The sequence below is a fragment of the Gopherus evgoodei genome, chromosome 7 (genome assembly GCF_007399415.2).
Source record: "Gopherus evgoodei ecotype Sinaloan lineage chromosome 7, rGopEvg1_v1.p, whole genome shotgun sequence".
NCBI lineage: Eukaryota > Metazoa > Chordata > Testudines > Testudinidae > Gopherus > Gopherus evgoodei.
In genome coordinates this window covers 74265257-74287157 of record NC_044328.1, presented here as the reverse complement: position 1 = coordinate 74287157, position 21901 = coordinate 74265257, and the positions used below count along the sequence as shown (strand labels likewise).

General features: G+C 48.8%; 1 protein-coding gene across 1 annotated transcript in view; it reads left to right on the top strand.

Moving 5' to 3' along the window:
- The window catches only part of WNT8B (Wnt family member 8B), a 53578-nt gene that overhangs the window by 1596 nt on the left and 30081 nt on the right, over positions 1–21901 (top strand). The gene's annotated exons all lie outside the window — the stretch shown is intronic.

Sequence of the window (21901 nt, the reverse complement as noted above, 5' to 3'; positions counted from 1 at the left end):
GCAGGCTCCCTGCCCAGCTCCGCACAGCTTCCAGGAAGCAGCCGGCATGTCCCTCCAGCACAGGGTTGGCCCCGGAGCTCTGCACTCTGACCCCGCCCTGAGTGCCAGCTCTGTAGTTCCCATTGGCAGGAACCATGGCCAACGGGAGCTGCTGGGGCAGTGCCATGCAAAGCCCCATGGTCCCTCCACCTAGGAGCCAGAGGAACGTGATGTCGCTTCCCAAGAGCTGCCTGAGGTAAGCAACACCTGGAGCCTGCACCCTGCACTTCCTCCCATGCCCCAATCCCCTGCCCCAGCTCAGAACCCCCTCCCACACCTAAACTCAGCACAAAGGGGCCCAATTTTCAGAGGGTACATGGTCAGCATTTCCTACAACCCCCGTCCTCCAAAGAAACCAAAACACACAAACAACCCAAGCCAGGTCACAGTTCTTTGCTCAAACAACAGGATGGCTTTGAAAATGACTCCATTTTAATTGAAAATTGATCCCTACCATATTTTGTATGGGTGGTGGTGGAGGAAATCAACTTGCATGGAAAAGATGTGCATATTTTTGTTGGAGAAAATCTGTACTTCCACACTTTCAACATCCCAAACATTTTCACCAGGAGAATTGCCACAGGCCACATACATTTCACACAAACGACAATTTCTGGGCTGCAAAATGGCCTGAAATTAAATGAGGACTCTTCACAGGTGACACTGCTTTCACACAGCTGTAAGAAATGCCATCAGAGCATCACCGTACAGAAATGGAATTTAACAGCCTGGGTGAATTTCCCTCTGTGCAGAGAGCACGCAAAGCTCATGTTCTATTCTGAGGACATCAGTGGCATTTAGAGCTTCTGCTGGTCTTCTGCATGGCAGCAGAGTCACCCTCGCAAAGGTGGTTGGAGTAATACCAATGGGGTTAATTTATAAATCATACATTTAACCCCCCCTCATGTTTAAAAAATCCCTTGCAGTTCACTTTGCAATCAGACGTATGGGGCAGCTTGCCGCATTTTGAAAGTCCTACATCCCTAGGTCAATCATCCCTAAACCTTGTTGGACTCATGCCCTTTTTGTAGCTTTAGGCTATTTATCTTCGCTGGAGCTTTATGGGACAGGGTTTTCCACCCTCTGCTGGCTTAAGGGGTGACAGTCCTTCTGCATTAATCCTATCTCCAGCACTCCCTTGCTGAGCTTGGTGAAATGAGAACACACAATCAAAGGGACTGGGGGAAGCAGCTATAGTAACCACATTTTAAATGAACTCCTTCTTAACAGATGGGTAGGGTGTATATTTCAGCAGCAAGTAGTGTCTGAAGGCACATTCTCATAAAGAATGTCTGAACAGTCCCCTGGGAATTCCAGCATCAGAATTCTGGGCCACTTTATTCTCCGAATGAGGAACATGCCGGTCAGGGGTGTGTGTGTCATGTCCTGGTTTTGCTATCGCTGACTGAGATGAATATGTAATCTACTGGCCATGTGAGTAGGTGAGATGCTGGGCTCATACACAGGAAGATTTTTTCTTTAGGTCAAGCAATGTCTGTGGTTTTGGAGCTGGAGGAGCAAAGTTCTAGTCTTGCACATGCAATTTATCTAGCAATTATGTTTGATGTCTGCAGAGACACCTGCATGCATATTTGGTCACCCCAGCTCAAAAAAGAGATATTAGATTTGGAAAAGATACAGAGAAGGGCATCAAAAATTCTTAAGGCTATGGAACGCTTCTGTATGAGGAGAGATGAAAAAGACTGGGACTTTTCAGCTTGGAAAAGAGATAACTAAGGGGGGACATGATAGAGGTCTAATAAAATGATGATTGGTGTGGAGAAAGTGAATAAGGAAATATTATTTACTCCTCATAACATAAGAACTAGGGGTCACCCAATAAATTAATAGGCAGCAGGTTTAAAACAAACAAAAGGAAGTACTTCTTCACACAACACATGGACAACCTGTAGAACTCATTGCCAGAGGATGTTGTGAACGGCAAAACTATAACAGGGTTCAAAAAAGAATTAGATAAGTTCATGGAGGATAGGTCCATCAATGGCTATTAGCCAGGATGGGCAGGATGCAACCCAATGCTCTGGGTGTCCTCCGCCTCTGTTTGCCAGATGCTGGGAATGGGCGATCGGGGGTGGGTCACTTGATGATTACCTGTTCTGTTAATTTCCTCTGAATCACCTGGCCACTGTCAGAAGACAGGATACTGGGCTAGATGGACCATTGCTCTGACCCAGTATGGCTGTTCTTATGTTCTAGAAAGCCATGAGGCTACTGCCTGTCAGACCCCTTGAGATGGGATGGTCCATGGTCTGTGTCCACATTGGGACATGGATAAAATGGAGGGCAAGCTGGTTGCTGCTGCTGGTGTCAGCATTGCAGTGTGCTATCTAACAGCACTGCAAACCCAGGTTCAAGCCCTGTTGGCTCTTACATAGACTAGGATGCAGGAGGCCTGACTTGAATGCCTGTCCCAGTCACAGACTCTCTGGGTGACACTATGTATTTCACTGCAAAGTGGGGATAATATTTCCCTACATCAGAGGGGCTGGGGAGAATAAAATCCATCAGTAACAGTCTGATGGTGATGGCTAGATACAAACAGCTTTGTCAAGCTGCTGTTGACATGAAGCCAGCTTGATCGTGGTGTTTATTATTAATGACCCTAATTGTATAAGCTAGGTTGTCATCCATAAACTCTTTTACCAGCACCCCAGCCTGGACAAAGCCCTCTCTCCTATAGTAGGTGTGGTTCATTACACGTGTGCAGTGAAAGTCTATTTGTGTATACACTGTGGGGTGCTCCTCTCTGTTAGGGTCTGAGTGGCTTTTGGCTCAGGCCATTAGCGTGTTCCCACTCTCTGAGCTTCCTGTTCACCTCTGAGTGACTGACCAACTGTAAGGGCAGCTCCTTCTGGGCTGGAAAACACCTAGGGTTGCCAACTTTCTACTCGCACAAAACCAAACACCCTGGCCCTGCCTTCTGTCCTGCCCCTTCTCTGAGGCCCCGCCCCCACCCCCACCCACCCCATCCCCAACCCCCCCACATGTCACTTGCTCTCCCCACCCTCACTCACTCGCTCATTTTCATCACACTGGCTCAGGGAGTTGGAATGTGGGAGGCAGTGTGGGCTGAGGCAATGGGTTGGGATGTGGGGGGGGAGGGCTCTGGGCTGGGGGTGCAGGTTCCAGGATGGGGCCAGAAATGGGGGGTTCAGGATGTGGGAAGGGGCTCTGGGCTGGGGTACGGGGGAGGTGGAGGTGCGGGGAGGGGTGAGGGCTTTGGCTGGGGATGCAGGCTCTAGTGTGGGGCTGGAGATGAGGACTTTGGGATGCAGGAGGGGGTTCCAGGCTGGGGCTGAGGGGTTCAGAGTGCAGGAGGAGGCTCTGGAGTTGGGTGCAGGGAGTGTCTGTGAGCTCTGGATGGGGGTGCAGACTGGGATGGTGCTGGGGATGAGGGGTTTGGGGTGCAGGAGGATGCTCTGGGCTGAGGCCAAGGGGTTTGGAGGATGGGGAGGATCAGGGCTGGGACTGAGGGGGTTGGGGCCTGGGCGGGGGTGAGGGCTGCGACTGGGGTGCAGATTCTGGGGTGGACCTAGGTTTGGGGTGCAGGAGGATGCTCCGGGCTGAGGCCAAGGGGTTTGGAGGATGGGGGGGATCAGGGCTGAGACTGAGGGGGTTGGGGTCTGGGGGGGTGAGGGCTGCAGCTGGGGTGAAGATTCTGGGGTGGACCTAGGTTTGGGGTGCAGGAGGGTGCTCTGGGCTGGGACTGAGGGGTTCGGAGTGTGGGAGGGGGTCAGAGGTGCAGGCTCCAGGTGGTGCTTACCTCAGGTATCTCCCAGAAACAGCAGCATGTCCCCTCTCCAGCTTCTATGCAGAGGCGTGGCTAGGTGGCTCTGCGCTCTGTCCCATCCTCAGACACCGCCCCCCAGCTCCGATTGGCTGAGGTTCCCCGCCAATGGGAGCTGCGGAGCTGGTGCTTGGGGCGGGGCAGTGCGTGGAGCCCCCTGGATGCCCCTATGCTGCTGCTTCTGGGAGCCACACAGAGCCACGGTAGGCAGGGAGCCTGCCTTAGCCCCGCTGTGCTGCCGACCGGACTTTTAGCAACCTGGTCAGCAGGGCTGATAGGAGCTGCCAAGGTCCCTTTTCGACTGGGTGTTCTGGTAGAAAACCAGTCACCTGGCAACCCTAAGAACACCCCCTCTGTGAGCGTTACACCTCAGTAAGGCCTTCCCTGGCATGACCTAACCCACAGCTGTGGTAAACCTGCATCAGGCTGGCATCAGGCAGTGCTAGACCTGGTACCCAACAACTGGCCTAGGCCAATCCTGCTTATTGTTCACACAAAAATGGCCTCGTCACCTCAGGCCGTTTGTTCAGCTTGACAGGAGGTCAGGGAGCCCCCTCAGCATTTCCACAGCAGACTCATTTGTGGCTCTCACTCAGAATATCAAAGGGAAACTGGCTCTGGCTTTGCCAGCAGTGCTATTTGTAGATTGTATTTCACAATGACTGTTAAATTTGGCTGCATTGCTGCTGTGTCATCATCTCAGCCTGTGACCCAGACACCAGTCAAAGTCCTCACTGGCTGGGTTTGTCGGAGATTATTGGACTGGACTTTTGGCAGAAGAGACCGACTGACTCATGAGTCCCAGTTGGTGTGAATGACAGCGGTGAGCACTTGAACTTCATGTTATCAGCAGCACAAATTTCTGTCTCCCAAATTAACAAAAGCTCTGTTGCATGGGGTTATCTGTTGCATAGATATTCAGGCCTGTCTGCAAAGGCCTATACTTTGAGAATTTAGGTGTATTCTTATCACTTAGCTAGTTATAGAGGTATAAAGAAAAGAATCAAAAATCACTGTCTGTGTAGTGGCCTTCTCTTACTATGACAGTCTGAGGCCTGGTTCTTTAGCAGCCATAAACTGGGAAATGTATGGTCACATCCTCACATTCCAAACTAGTCACATTAAAATAAGGCAATCTGGGGCTGTTAGGAAGGTAATTCGATCTATCACCTCCAGAGAAAGGGAAAAGCCTAGAAAATGTAAAAGAAAATTTAGTTTGATCGCATCCTGTCTGGCAAGAACTCACTTATCAATAGACACAGCTGGAGAACCCGTATGTCTGTATAGATGTAGTTGTGAAATCCTCACTTCTGTATTGTTTTGTATGTTTATTTGCATGGTCTCTGTCTGGTTCTGTGATTGTTTCTGTCTGCTGTATAATTAATTTTGCTGGGTGTAAACTAATGAAGGTGGTGGGATATAATTGGTTAGCTAATCATGTTACAATAGGTTAGGATTGGTTAGGTACATTTTAGTAGAATGATTGGTTAAGGTATAGCTGAAAATATTACTATATAAATTAGGGGCAAACAGGAAGTAAGTTGGGATTAGAAAAATAAGGAAAAGGAACTTGAATTTAAGCTTGTGGAAGTTCACCCCAACAAACATCGAATTGTTTGCACCTTCAGACTTCGGGTATTGTTGCTCTCTGTTCATGCGAGAAGGACCAGGGAAGGCTGAGAGTGAAGGAATAAGCTCTCTAACAACATGCACAGTATTAACCCTCTGTGTAGATATTATTGTGCTTAGCAGTGCATGTGTTGCCAGTGCCCTTTGCTGGACCAAATGCAGGCTGCTAAAGCATGCCCTGTTCTGCGTGTAGTTAGCAGAGATTCTCCTTTAGCTTAGGTAATTGAGGCCCGTGCTTTTAGAACAGGAGGCGCTGAGCAATATTCCCATTGTTGTCATGAAGTTTGAGAGGTTAAGTGATGATGCACAGTGGTTACTTGGGTGACTATGGATTTTATTAGGGTAGTTATATAGCACTCGCTGCATTCCAGTGAATCCTAAAGTCCTTCCAAGGCTACAGTCTGCGGCACACCACTGAAAACAGCTACTCCCTCAAGGAAGCAACCAAAAGAGCACTTTCATGGGGGAGGAGAGATTAAAGCCAACAGCAGCAGGGCAAAGCTCTAGTCCAGGGGTAGCCAAACCGCGAGTCACATTCGACTCTTTTACAATTAAGGTGCAACTTGGAGTCCCCTATCCTTCCCCCCATTCTCCACCTACCAGATGGTGTGTGTGTGTGTGGGAAGCTCGGGGCTTCTGCCCTGCAGTGGGAAGGTGGTATAGGGGCTTCTGCCCAGTGGGCAGGGGGTCTTGGGGCTTCAGTCCCGTGAGTGCATCTGCCGGGACTCAGGGCTTCAACAGGAACATGGAGTCAGAAGCAATAAGCAGGAAGACAACACTCTCTCTCTCTCTCTCCCCCTCTCTCTCTCTCCCCTTCTCTTTTCCTCCAAAATTCAGGGGTACCTTGCTGGAGGCACCAGGTGAGCCCAGGACCATACTGTGAGCCCAGTACCTCTGATTCAGCTCAGTGGATAGATGCTGTTGCTGTGGCACAACTTCCCCAGCTGGTCACACATCATCATATGCAGAATGAGTGCCCTATTCCCTATCCTTCCAGAAGGCAGCGTAGCTTGCTGTGAACAACACATCTGAGATCATGCCGTGAGTATCGAAAGTGCTCCCAGACCCTGGCCTAACAGATGCTGCTTGTGCATGACAGGGCACATGGAGTCTTGCATGGATATGCTTGTTGAAACTTACATATTTCCTCATCACATCAGTTGGCTTTGAGGATGGTGAAGGGGTGGGATGAAGCTTTTCCATCAGCATGGACAAGTTGATCTTCCAAGGTCAGCTGAAGAGCCGACAGAATGGGGTTTCTCCAGTCCTTTCGTGAGGTGTACTAAATATCATATAACGCATGACTCATATGCAATAGGGAAGGGTGCACCTTGAAGTTCCTCCAGTATGCGAGCTACACGCTTCTTCAGAGTCCTGCATAGTCTCTCCACTGTCCCATTTCCTTGGGGATGGCACACAGCAGATTGATAATGTGGTGCACCGATACGCCTCAGAAAGCCTTCAAACTCTCTTGATGCAAAAGGTATCCCGTTTTCCGAACCTAGCCTCCCTTGTAGGCCAAACATGGCAAATAAAGTGCTTAGGCACGAAATGAGCTCCTGCAAGGTGCCTTATGAAACTGTGAATGTAAAGGGGTAATGTGAGTAATAGTCTGTAACAGTCACCAGTGAGTAGCCGCACAGTGCAGCTGAGGGGCCAGCAATACCCACTGTAATTCCCTGCCATGGCCTGTCTACGATGATCGGTTTCAATGGGGCTGGAGGAACAGTAGTTCTATGCACTGTGCAGGCTGAGCCTGCCTTCATATGATGCTCAGTGTCTGAGTGCAGCCCTGACCACCAAGCATAACTACGCAGTGGTTCCTTCATCTTTGTAACTCCCAAATGTCCTTCCTGAGCCACATCAGCTGCTGCTTCTCGCCACACTGCTGGAACAATCACCCCCCAGGCCCCTCTGCATAAGATACATCACGTAGCACCTTTTCACTGCGAGCTTGCAACAAATGTAGAGTGCAGACAAAGTTCTCTAAAGGATGAGGTCCGTGCAATCCATTTGTACAGCACGGATCACCTTGCACAGTTCAGCATCTTGAAGAGAGACATCAGTGGCCTGCCCTAAGTCTAGTGCTTTCAGTAAAAAGCATACTGTGTACTCTGTCATTTCTGCACATGAGGGCGCCAGCCCAGCAGAATTTCTCAAAAGAGCCTTGGCAAGTAAATTACGCCTTCCTCTGATAGGTAAAGTCGTGCTGCAGCTGAACAGTCCACTGCTGCAGCTGCACACTCAGCAAGGCAATGGCTTTATGGTAGAGGCCCCAAATAGGCAATGATCTATTGCCCATGTAAAATGTCTTCCCACTAACATAAAGACATAAAACAACAAAAGACACCGCCAAGTATTCTAGCTCAATGCGGGAATACTTTGCTTCTGTTGGGGGTGAGAGCAAGAGATTCAAATATAATCAGCCATCCCTCCTGGAGCAGAGCTACACCCAGGCCCTGATCATATGCATTAGTCTGAATCCCTATGGGCTTCCTTGGATCAAAACAAGCATGGGATTTGATCTGACAGAGGGCTTGACGCAGGGTTTCAAACCCTGTTTTGCTTCTTTAGTCTGAACCAACTGTCTCTGGCCCTGAGTTAAATCCCACAGTGACTTGGCAAGGACACTAAAATGGGGCAGAGCACGGTCACCTATGTATTGAGTTAGGCCAAGGAATGAGCATAAAAGTCTATGATCAGTGGGTAATGGTAGCGAAGCACCAGCTTGTAGCCATTCAGGTGTTGGTTTCACTCCATGGACTGACAAAGAACGTCCTAGAAACTCTACAGTATCTTTTGCAAAACTGCACTTGGTCACATTCAACTTTATGCCAGCTTGTGGGAGTTGGGTTAGCCCTGGTCCACAATAGCATTATGCTCAGGAAGGGTCTTAGCAAAAAGATGAAAATGTCATCCAAAGAGCCCATGCATGCTGGATATTATCAAGGAGCTGAGAGAGCGCACTCTGAAATATCTCAGGCGCAGAAACTAAACCAAAAGGAAGTCATTGATAGCTGTACCTCCCAAATGGTGTGCTGAAAGTCAGTAGCAACTGTGAACTTTCAGCCACAGGTATGTACCAATAACTGGACCAGTAATTGAACACTGAGAAAACCCAAGATCCATTTACGCAGCATGTCACCTCTTTGAAGGCTGGCAATTGAAACTACCCACTTTTCCTATATTTATTAAGTGCCCTAAAATCTGCATGTGCAGTGGTAGTGTAGCCGTGCCGGCCCCATGAGATTAGAGAGACAAGGTGGGTGAGGTAATATCTATCAGGGCCAGACCTGAAGAAGAGCTCTGTGTTGATCGAAAGCTTGTCCCTCTCACCAACAGAAGTCAATCCAATAAGACATTACCTCATCTGCCTTGTCTCTCTATAATCTGTGCACAGTCCAGTGTCGCCATTCTTCTTGTATACAATCACCATGGGCAAGGGCCAAGCTGCAGGCCCTTCCACCTCCCCAGTGATACCATAATCTTTCATGTGCTTCAGTTCTGTGCGGATCTTGTCTCCAGATGCAGGAGGTACATGCCATGCAGGTAGTGCAAAGGGCTTGGCATTCAAATTCAACTGCATAGAGTACACATATCCCGTAGACAGAACACCATCACTGTTAAATAAATCACGATGTCTCTGAATGAAACTTTGAGTATCCCCTTCTATTCTAGCCTATAGAACCACACCCGAGTTCATGTGTAATACCAAACTGTGAGCACAGATTGTAGGACAATAATGGAACACCATTGGCAGCAGTGCCTTTAACAATGTAAAACTGTGCAGCCATGGCTATGCCTTTGTAGAGCACAGAGCACACAACCTCATCTACTGTCTGCAAAGCGTACAAATCCCAAACTTTTATAACCACTGTAGTCGAGCAAATTTCCAGATTATGCCCTAACCCTGGGAGATAACGTTAACTTCAGCCCTGCATCCACCATGCACTTTAGGAATGTGCTATTAAATTATGCACTATGGGATACCAGCTCCAGTGCCTTGTCACATGAGGAGATTGTACCAAAGGAAACATTGGGATCCCCTGGTAAAGGTGGTCTTGTGCAATTCCACATTTACAGCATGCAATTCTGTCCTCCCATCACTGTGAACCAGTGCACCACGGCACGCTAACAAAGTGTCCTTCTGTCCCACAAACTCACACATAGCAGTTCTGGCTGGGCAGACAGCAAAATTGGCCAAGTGACCTGCACCACCACAGAGGAAAGAGTGAGGAGCTGAAGACTTTCGCCACGAAGGCTGTAGAATGGGAGTAGATTGTGTCGTGTGACTCTGGGTGATGGAAGCAGGAGCAGCAGCAGACAGTTTAAGTATAGACACTAAGATAGCAGTAGTCTGAGACGCAGACTCACTTTCAGCCTGAGCCCTCTCACATGCCTCACTCTTAGCAACCAAAGCATCAGAAGTTCGAATTCTAGCATCTTCAGCCAGTAACCGTTCACCCACGCCATTCACAAAAACATCCCAGAGCATAATCATCATAACGTCCCCAAATTTACAGTCCTGGGACAGCCGCCACAAAGGACATGTAAACTCATGTGTGGTTTTGTTGGGCTGCTGGCGAGCTTCAAAAAATGTTTTCCTCTCTAGCAGGCCAGAATCTCCAGTTCCAAAATATTCGTTGAGATGCTGCACAACAACATCAAAGGAGGACTTGGGCTCCAGGAGTCCATCATACATATCAGTGCCATCTTGGTCAAAGCAGCTCTGCAGCAAGGGTAACCTAGCAGCATCGGAGAGTATCACCAGTCAATAGCCAAAGGATGTGCAGGCCGCATGGGCTGCAGGATAGAAGCAATCATTGCCATAATGTTATTCTCTGCTGCACCCCAGAACAGCAACCCCAAAACACAAGGAAATGGAAGCAAGACACACAGGCAGGTGATCAATCAAAACATGCAAAGCCATGAACCAGTTAAGTCAGCACCAGTCTGAAGCAAACATAACAGCAGCCCAGATGGCAGGTATGTAACAGGAAGCCCTGGGCATGGCACACACCAGTCTATGTGCACACAGAGCCAGGAATAGGAACTGGAACACTGAGTTCAGGTAGCAGGAAGCAGGCAACAAACAAGAGCGGGAAGCAATATGCAGGAAGGCAACACACATATACCAGTCATCAGCTTTCATTTAAAAGAGTCAGGTTCTAACCCTCCTGGGAGTAGAGAAAAGCCTGAAAATGGGAGCTGAGTTCATCCTCAAGGCTCAAAAACCAAAAGATGTGAGAATGGAAAAATGATTATTTCCAAAACATGATTGTCAAGCCAGCCTCCTGATTTTGGGGCCTGACTCCTGGGATCTGAATGCTTCAGGCAGGCCCTACTCCTCATCCCTGGGAGGGGTAAAGCAGGAAGACCTACACTGATGTTACACCAGGGAAAGTGGCAAAGGCAGCCCAGTTGTATCAGCTGTGCGGGGATGGAGAGCTGAGACTTTGATCTGCCTGTCTGGAAAATCTGGACCTGGAGAAGAGCTCTGTGGAAGCTTGAGAGCTTGTCTCTCTCACCAACAGAAGTTGGTTCAATAGAAGATATTACCTCCCCGACCCTGTCTATATGGAAAACCCAAATCCATGAAGGAAATGTGATCTTGAAGGGATCCCAGTCCTTCCTTCAGCCTTCTGGGCACAGGACCATATTCTGGCCTCTAACGTTTGGAGAGTCTCCCAATTTGAGCCCATAGAAACAAGTTTTCAGGAGTGCTGCCTTTCAATCAGCAGGCATTTGAACCTGGGACAAGACTCACATCTGTTAGCCAAGACTGTCAGAGGCTCATCAGCCCCACTGTGTCCCACCACCCCAGATGGGACTGAGTGCCATCCTGTGAGAGTGTGGGTTACACCAGCTAATTCCCAGTGCCTGAGGTGGGGGCCCACCTGGATACAAGCCAGGATATCAGGAGCCCTGAGCAGCTGCAAAACCCAGGGCCTTCAGCTGGAGCGGGGGTGCAGCGCCCCTGAAAGTCACGCCCAGGATTCCTCAACTAGAGCAACAGGCAAAAGTCAGCAGGTGCGTCAGAAAGCTTTGGCCAGAGAGGATGGTGGCAGCTTGGAGCAGCACAGGCCTGGCGCGCCCTCTGGTGGCTGCAATAGCAATCGGCGTGATGGTAAATATTAACATCCCTGTAAAGGCCAGTTCCTACAGAACAGTGGTTCTCACCAAGGGGTGTGCGTATCCCTGGGGGTCTGCAGAGGTCTCCCAGGGAGTACATCAGCTCATCTAGATATTTGCCTAGTTTTACAACAGGCTACAGGAAAAGCACTAGCCAAGTCAGTACAAACTGAAATTCCATACAACTTGTTTATGCTGCTCTGTATACACTGGCATTTAGGCACAATATTTTTGTTCCAGTTGATTTATTTTATAATTATATGGTAAAAACAAGAAAGTCAGCAGTGTGTCAGTACTAGTGTGCTGTGACACTTCTGTATTGGTATGCCTGAGTTTGTAAACAGGTAGTTTTTAAGTGAGGTGAAACTTGGGGTACACAAGACAAATGAGCCTCCTGAAAAGGGGACAGCGGTTTGGAAAGGTGGAGAGCCACAACTGTATAAATATGAACATTCACAATGGAAATCCCAAGACACAAGCAGGGCTCCTCCCCGCCATTCCTGTTGGCAGCAAACCCGGCCCCAGATGAAGTTCTTCCCTTTCTGTGATACAAACCCAGCCGCAAGCCGAACAGCTTTTTTCTCTCTGCACTGCAGCTCCCGCTCCTCCAGCCCTGTGGCCCCAGCTGCCCCTTCCTGCCTGGGGCCTAAGCAGCTGGGCCTGGCTGCCTGACACCTCCAGACCCTTCACCCTTCCCTCCCTGGGCCCCAGGTCCACCAGCAAGCACAGCAAGAAGGGTTTAGAGCTGGACTCTTCTTGGGTGGCCCCAGGCCCAGTGTCCAGACTCCTTTCAGGACCCAAATGAGGAGTATACCACATTGCAGACCTATGAGGTGACATTCAGTCTGGTGCCCAGGTCCCAGTGCAGGGTGGTGCCCTACACTTATTCCCAGTCTGGTTAAAATGTCCTAGCACCAGGGCTCCTGCCATTCCCCTAAGAGACAGTTCCATCTACTGGTACATCCTGCCATCACCTCTGGGAGTGTTTCCTGCTGGTTGGCCTAGAATGTGCTTTTGAGACATTTCATCCCACCTCTCCCTTGTCACACCCTGAGCATTTCCTCTCTCTCCCTCAGAGCACACCTTAGCCTCCATTTCTTAGACAATTCCAGTTTGGCCAAAATGGTGGCCAAAAGCACAACTGGATCCAAAAAAGAACTGGAGAAGTCCATGGAGGATAGGTTCCGCCATGGCTATTTGCCAAAATGGTCAGGGATGTAACCCCATGCTCAGGGCAGCCCTAAATCTCTGTCTGCCAGAAGCTGGGAGCAGAAGAGAAGGGTAAAACCCTCCATCACCACCCAGTTCTGTACACTCCCCATGAAGCTCTGCTATGGGCCTTGGTTGGAGACAGGACACTGGGCAAGACGGACAGTGGTCTGACCCAGTATGGTGGCTCTTCCCCTACTGGTGAATCCTGCCAGCCACATAATTATATGGTGCTATTTTATTTGCCATGATTCTTCAGCAGGTGCTGAGTGGAGCAAGGGTCTGACACCAAATTGTGTTCCTTTTCTCCTGAGCTCCTATAATTTCTTTCCCTTTCTCTGCTCACTGCTTCCGTGCTCTGCTCTGTTGGCTCAGTCTGAGAGCCCCAACTGCCTCCTGGACTCTCATCTGTAGGAGGGCATGGCCATCCCTCCCTATCAGTCTCGGAGGGAGGCCATGGCCCCTTGCTCTTAGGTCCCTAGAAAGGCAAGGGTTATTGGGGAACTAGTACTCTCTAAGGCCCTGGCCTCTAGACAGGGCCAAGCAGCAAGTAGTCCAAGACTCTGGCCTCAGGCACAGCAGAGCAACCAACAGTCTAGTGTTCTCAGGCGGTAGGGCGGAGCACCAAACAGTCTAGGGGCTCCGGCCCTCGGGCAGGGTGGAGCACCAAACAATCTAGGGTAGGGGTGGGCAAACTACAGCCCACCGTTTTAAGCCGGCCCCCGAGTTTCCACTGGGGAGTGGGGTCTGGAGCTTGCCCTGCTCTGGCACTCCAACCTGGGTGCTGGGTCGGGGGCTGCACCACTCAGTTCAGCCCCACTCCAGCCAGGGCACAGGGTTGGGGGCATGGCATGGCCCCACTCTGGCTCCCACGTGCTCCAATCACCCAGTCCAGCACTTCAATAGGAGCTGCAGGGGCGGTGCCTGTGAATAGAGTAGTGTGCAGAGCCATCTGGCTGCACTTTTGTGTAGGAGCTGGAGAGGGGACATGCCACTGCTTCTGGGAGGTAAGTGCCGCTCGGAACCTGCACTCCTGAGCCTCTTCCCACACCCCAGCCTCCTGCCCCAGCCCTGATCCCTCTCCCACTCTCCAAACCCTTCAATCCCAGCCTGGAGCTCCCTCCTGCACTCCCAATCCCTCATCCCCAGACCCACACCAGAGCCTGCACCCCCAGCCAGAGCCCTCATCCCCTCCCACACCGCAACCCCAATTTTGTGAGCATTCATGGTCCGCCATACAATTTCTGTTCCCCGATGTGGCCCTCAGGCCAAAAAGTTTGCCCACCCCTAGTCTAGGGGCTCCGACCCTCAGGTGGGGCGGAGCACCAAACAGCCTAGGATCTTATGTCCTAGCTCTGGCAGATGGCAGACAAACACAGGACTCTTGGCCTAACATGGTGGTGGGACAGCCACAGGGGGTAGAGAGTCCCAGCCTGGGCCCTAACAGTGGCAGATGATTCTGCCACTGGGTCAGTGGAGATCCAGTCAAAACATGCTGACCTGTATTCAGACAACAACCCAACCAGACTATAATTTCTATAGGCTACTTTCCTACACTCCCCTCATGGTGTACCTGTGTCTCAGGGTCATCTTCTGTCTCCTGTAGGTACACCACTAATGGCAGTCCCAGAAGCTTCTTGGCGTCCCTGGCAGCAGGCAGCTCTGGTAGCTCCTGCAGGTCCTCAGCGCTGTAGAGGTCTCTGTTGGACTCAAGCCCCAGCAGCAGGCAGGAGTCATCTGTCTCCTTTGGTGGCTCCAGCCCAACTGAGCTACAGGGCCCGTTTTTTATACTTCCTGTCCCATCCTGCTGCTTCCAGTCTTGGAGGGAGGCCACACCCTCTCACTACATCATTCTAATCCAGTGGTTCCCAGACTTCAACAACTCGCGAACTCCTTTCACTAAAATGTCAAGTCTCATGAACCCCCTCCTAAAAATGAAAATTTCCATGGATTTTCTCCCTTACCTCAGCATAAATTAAAAGCATTGATCTTGGACATATAAAATTTGTTTTTATGACATGCTTATTACACATTATTTATTAATTATTATTTATCATTACAGTATTTTTATTACATTATGAAAATGGCAACACTCTTCCAAGCTCTCACTTCTGTAGCTTGTATCACTTTGGATTAAGTCTGTTATAAGACAAGGCTCCTGTTAGAGGTGTCAGTAGAAAAACGAGGTGTGGGGGCAAAGACCCCACGCACCTCAGGGGCTGGGGGGCACTGCCAGAAAAGTGGGGGGGTCCACGGGGGCCACCGGAAAAAAGGACAGGAACCAACGGGGAGGTGCGCTGATGTGGGGGCGGCACATGACCCTCATTCCCCCCATACTGGTGCCTCTGGCTCCTATGTTTCATCAAGGAGTATCTGATGTGAAACAGCATGAAGGTGTTTAAGAAGCCAACTCAAAGAGTTCCTCCTACACAAGCATTCAGGGCCTGAACAGTCCAGGCAAACAATGCACATTACAACAAAGCTTAAACTTGTTTTTCATAATAATTTAAAAACAACAGTAGCAGCCTATTTAATTTAAAAAAACAGCAAAACATATCCACTTCCCTTTCATAGAAGGAGTCTTGAAGTTTAAATCGCTTCAGTGTGATAGATATGCTTGCTTTGATCTGCTTAGCTCTTCGAAGTCCCTAAAGCTCCAGGCTGCTGGCCCATGATGCCCGGGGTCCCTATGGACAGTTCTGTCTGCCATTAGGGAATTTTTTCCCAAGAACCCCCTGTAACATTTCATGAACCCCCAGGGGTTCATGAACCCCAGTTTGGGAACCATTGTCCTAATCCAAAAGGCTTTCATGCAACACAGTTGGCCTGTGTAATTCATTGCCACAAAGTATCATTGAGGTCAAGAGCTCAACAGGGATTTAATGTTATCAGGATAATATTAACATCCAGAATTATCATGGTAAGGATTAAAAACAACCTAGAGTTTGGGAAGGGATCTAAACGCTCTGGTTTGAGGGCAGGAGCTGAACTCTAACTACTGAGGGTTCTTGGGGGAAGGCTACCCCCTAACTTACCCCTGCAGGGGTCTTGCACCTTCCTCTGAAGCAGCTGGTGCTGGCCACTGTCAGTGACAGGATATGCATAGAGGTTGGCTAGACAATGGACCCTAGGGGTAGGTTAGCGGTGTGGGACTCAGAAGACCTCAGTTCTATTCCCAGGGCTACCTTGTACCTACTCTGTTCCTCAGTTTCCCCATCTGTAAGCAGGTGATGCTTATGTCTTTTCTAAAGTGTGTTGAGCTCTGCAGGGGGAAAGTGCTGTATAAGAGCTGGGGTGAGCAGCCAGGGCCCAGCCTGATCCAGTGGGGCAGTGCCTGCTTTCCTGCCCTAGTGTTGTAAGGCCACTTGCTCAGGCTTTTCTCCACATGCCCAGTAAGGAAATGAAAAACTGGTTCCAAGGCTGCCTCCCACCATCTATAGAGACCCAAGCTTTTTCCCCACAGCAAGCAGGCAGCGTCGCAGTTCTCATGCAATCTGTGACCAATCACATCAATAACACAGCCTTAACCATGGGGCTTGGGGCTCTGCCTTTCTCGGCTGCCTAGTCAAATCCAAACTCTGGAAGTAGACACCATCTGACAGCTGTCTGATGGTCTCTTGATGAAATCCACTTCCTACTGGACAGGTATCCCACCAGAGATGCCGAAGACTGAATGGGCTGTGAACCCTAGACCACCTCTCACCTCTAGAGCCAAGATTCTTGGACCTGTGCTGCTGCTGTCTGCTTTGTCCCTCTTAAACCAGGAGTCAGGGGAGCACATCGTAATAGATCCATAGAGTCTAAGGCCAGAAGGGAGCACTGTGTTCTAGTCCGACTTGCACAGCACAGGCCAGAGAACTGCCCCGCAATAATTCATGGAGAGGATCTGTTACTAAACCATCCAGTCTTGATTTACAGAGACTGTCTTGTGGAGAACTCCCCTCCCGTTTGCAATGGTGCAAACCCTCTTCACTCCTGGCAGGGGAGATAACGGACATCAGACCACCACCCTGGGGCACTGACAGCAGTCGCTCCCATGGAGAGCCTGATCCTGGGATGGTGTAAATCAGCCTACCCCTGAGGATCTAGCCCATACCCAGAGGAATTCATCTGCACCAAAATTTTACTATGAAGTTTTAAAGGTTTAACGTGTGGCATATGTGGAGAGAATAACATATTAAAGCTGGACTTTGTTTAAGGAAAAGAGATTCCTAATGAGGGAACTCCATAAGCGGAGGAAGAGGCTAGATTGCTGCATTGTCAGGACCCATGTGCATATCTAGGGAAAGCCATAACCCACCTCCCAAGCCTAGCAGCTGGGCTTATGGAAACTGCCCTGAAAGGCCCTAGGCGAAAGGTCATGAAAAGGTAGCTAGACCAGCGGCAGAAAGCAGACAGATCTGGCTAGTATAAGGCTTTATCTCAGCACCGCAGCGTCTGAGCGCCAGCCCAATCAAAATTGCTAGCAACAGCAAAGTCCCTGTGGACTTTGTGGGGTCTCTGGCTGGCGCACCTCTCTTTTGGGGCACAGGCGCTGCTTTGTCCTTTGCTCTCGTTTGACTCAGACTGGCTGATTGATTTCTGGGGGTTTGGACCTGTGGTGTCCTGGGGGAGCTGTAAGGAAAGGAGAGAACTTTGAAAAGTGCCATATTCTCCCAGCACCTGATCGCACGCCCTCGAGGTCAGGGAGCTTGGATTAGGGCCCTCCCATAAAACTCAGCTTGCTTGTCTTACATAAATGCCCCTGGCTAGCTCCACCTGTGTAGGGTCTCTACGATGTCCTGTAAATTCCCCCTCACCCCCTTGCCTTTTGCAGTGTATGAGACTTAAGCACCTGGAGTCTAAAATGCACCCTGTGAGTCCTCTTTCTGATACTTTTAAAACTGAATCTAAGCAAGCTTTGGCCTCTTCCTGGGCATATTTTAGACCTTTTGGAAACTTGTTGGGAACTTTGTGCCCTAATTTAACAATTTTCATCTATTTGGGTGTATTTTGAGCCCTTTTTGACATTTTGGAGCAGCTTTGACACTTTTTTCTTGGGCCCTATTCAGACACTGGATCAGATCCTCAGCTGGTGTAGATAGGTGTAGCTCTGCTGGAGTCAAAAGGACTATGCTGATTTACACCAGCTGGGGATCTGGCCCCCTTTGATTCTTTCTTTGGTACTTGAGGGGCTATTGGTTTTCACCTTTTACACTACCGGAGCTCATTGGCTCACTTTCAGGACCTTTCTAGAGACATTTGACAGCTGGTGGTGCAATTTCATACCCTGCTGTACTTTTTAAAGGCTCTTTTTAGATAACTTAATGGGCAAATTTTAATCCCTTGTGAACAATTTACTATGACTTTTGTACCATTTGGGGCACTTTTTAGATGATTTGGGGTCAGTTGTTGACTTTTTTTTTCTGGACACTTTTTGGACCCATTTTCTATACTTAATGGGCACGTTGGGAAGCATTGAGAGCTCACCATTTTTTATCCCTTTATTAAGCTGTTTGGGGCAAGTTTAGGACTTTTCTCGACCCTGGAAGTTCAAAACAAATTCAAGAAGGCCCAGGTTTTTAATAGTGAGGGCGATTAGCCTCTGGGAAAAACTACCAAGGGAAGCGGTAGATTCTCCATCTTGCGATGTTTTCAGATACCTTTCTGGAAGAGCTGCTTTAGCCAAATACCAGTTATAAGATAACGGTGGGGTAACTGGTGTGACACCCTGACACATCAATATTCACCACTGTCATGTAATTAGGATATGTTTTGTAGAAAGTATGCCCTGTGAGGTATCCTTCTAAAAGTCTTGATCTGCTAGATATGAATATCTCATTGGATTGTATGTGCTATCATCATATGTGAAGTTATGAAGTTTGGCTATGTGAGTGTTACTGAAACATGTTGTGAGGCTGAAAACACCCACACGCAGCCTTTCAGGTACAACAGTAAAAAGGCCAAACAATGTTAATGCCTTGTTGAGGAAATGCCCACAAGCACAAGGATTACCCCAGGAACTGTGTACAATAGAAACCTCTCAGAGATAGCACTGCACAGTGGGAACTGTTTGACCCCGGTCACAGCAAAAGAGCTTTCCAGCAAGTGGGAAGAAGATATAAAAGGGGGAAATGACATCATGATGGTACCTCACTCTCCCTACAACACCACACCTGGAAACACCTGGGGAACAAAGACTGAACTGGGGAAAGTGATAGTCCCAGGCTAAAGGGATTTTTAGCCTGTGAATGGAACACCTGGGCATTCCAAGCTATAAGCAAATGCACCTTGTCCATCTGCAGCCTGCTTGTATCATCTCTTAGGGTGAGAATCTGCTATTCGTAGCCAGTCTATTTGGTATATGAAGTTTAGTTTGCCTTTTTTTTTTTATTTGTGAAGTAATCTGCTTTGGTCTGTTTGCTTTTATATTTAATAAACTTGTTTTTGCTTTATCTAAACCAGTGTGTGAGAATCATAACTCGGGGCAAAAGGCTGTTGCTTATTCCTCTCCACACTGAGGGAGGGGGTGAATTTTATGAGCTTATGCTGTACAGTTCCATGTGCAGTGCAAGATGGTATAATTTTGGGTTTATACTCCAGAACGGATGCATGCCTGAGGAGCTGGTAGTTGCCCTAGCTGTAATCTTCCTATGCAGGGGCTGGTCAGAGAGTCTGTATGTAACTGCAGCTGGGTGTGTCCCTATCTGTATGAATGCTGGTGAAAGTGCAGACTGGAAGGCTTTGCAATTTGTCACAGCAGTACAGTGTAAGAGGGAGCCCACCCAGGCTGGTGCATCAGAGGGCTCAGTGGTACCCCAGTTCCAGGTGGCACTCCAGGGGAGACCCATCACAACTGGGTGTAATTCTAAGGCCTGTTGTAGCAGAGTGACTCCCCAGCTGATGCCACCCCCTCATGGCTGAGTGTAGCATGCTCTCCCAGTCTGGTGCCCCAGGCAACAGCCGCTCCCACCTGCTGTGGTCTGGTTCTTTTTATGACTCAGCCAGGTCATGGTCAGTCCTACAAACAATTGCCCCAGGACCTTCTGCCACTCTTCAGCCCTGACATTCTGACCCGCCTTTCCTCTGGGCTTTCAATAGCACTTATATCTGGTGGCTTGGGTCATGCAATCTTCTTCGGGTCTGGCAGGGGAAACCAACTCTCTCACACCCTGGGTTCCACCCAGGGACCCTGCAGTGAACAGCTAAGCTCTTCTCCATCAGACTCCTGGCTGCCTCTCTGCACTACTCCTCATCCTGACTTGCCTCTAGGCCCTTTCTCCCCACCCCCTTCCCAGGCTCTGCAGAGCTCTTTCCGGCTTCTTGTACCAAGTGAAGCTTTCCAGGGCTATCCACAAGAGCTTGCCTCCCCCCTGTGGCTTCCAGGCTTTCTCCTGGCCTGTCTTAGTGGGGATCCCAAGCCCTGAGCTCCCTAGATCCTCTTCAGTGCTGTGAGAGCTGGAGCACTTACAAAGAAGGCTCCCTTCCTCCCCAGCTGGGTCTGGTAATGAATCAATTCCCCTCTTCCAGTTGCCACCTGGGGGATAATTAGGCTCCTGTTAGTCCTTTTGCTGCCTGTGTGGGGCGTACACCCCATCACACCTGTGTGATACAGGAGGCCAGACAAGCTCAGTCAATGGTTCCGTCTGGCCTTCCACTCTGTCAATCTGTTGATTTTAGGCCCTTCTGAGCCCTTCTCAGCCACTGTGAAGAGATTTTTCACACTCTTTTGACACATTTTTTGACAATTTTTGCAGCATTTTTAGACCACTTGAAAAACGATTGGAACCATGTTCGGTGCCTGGGCCCTCCAGATCCATTTTGGTTGCTTTTTAAGGCACTTACTGGACACTTTTCAGAGCTGTTTGCCCTCTTTGAGGGAAATATTTCTCTATGTCTTGGGGCATGGTGGGAACTGTTCTGTGTGTGGCCTTGCCTCAGGCTTGTTGGGTCTTAAAGTTGCATTTACTTATAAAGGAGCTGCTATTGCAATTTACATGGGTCTCTTCTGGATTGTGATGTGTCTCAGAAGCTTCGGACCCAGCTCCCCAGAGGTATGTAGGTACCTAACTTCCCAGGAAGTCAATGTCTTTGGTTCAGTTTAAATACTTACATATTATATGCCTGTGTTACTAGGACCTTTGAATGACTGCAAGCAGTGGCTGACTGACTGAATGCATTAAGGCACAGAGCCTGTTTTTTCTGTGCACCCAAAGCTCCAGCCAGTGGGCATTTGGGAAGCATGAGGAATAAGACCCAGGGCCTGATTCGTCTCTCACACTGGTTTTAGGTTAGTGATTTCAGTGGTGTGACTCCTGATTTACACCGCAGTGAGAAAGGGCAACATTTTTGGCCAAAACTTTTTTTTTCTTGGCCAAAAAAAAAGAATAATAATAATAATACAGATGTAGGTCAACTGAAACATTGTACAAATTTGGGTTGGTTTCACCAGATGGTTTTGGTTGAAAGGAAATCTGATTTTTTTAAATTTGAAATTACTTTTTGTTTGAAATTTTCATTTAATTGTATTTTTTTTAAAAGGTGGCAAACAGTAAATGAAATATTTTGGGCTTTTTCAGTTCACCAAAAACTTCAAAAAATTTTCATTTCTGCTTGACCCAAATGTATTGTTGTTGTTTTGGTTCCCTGGCAAGGGAACCAAAACAGGAGTTACTCACCCAGCAGCACTACTCATTGTGCAATATGGCTGACCTCAAACATTCAAAATTCATATGTTAGATCCACCCCAAACCATGAGATTGGCTTGATAATCATGAGATTATTACAAATAATAATACATTTGGGGGTTATTTTCTCTGTTGCTCTGTTCTGAGCCTTTAAGGCATACTTGGGCCAAGTTTTTAAGCTTTTCTTTGTCGCCATGAGGGTGAGAAACATAATTCTTTCTTAAAGCTGAGAGTCTGTCCCCTAATGTCATGACTCCAGGAGCTACGGCACTAAGTAACACCAAATATCATGAGACCAGTGATAAATATCATGAGAACTTGCAACGCTGGCCCAGGGATAAAGATAAAGAGCCAATAGCTCTATTGATCAGTTCCTTCCTGGTTGGCTGGCTATACAGAACTAAACATATGCCCCCAT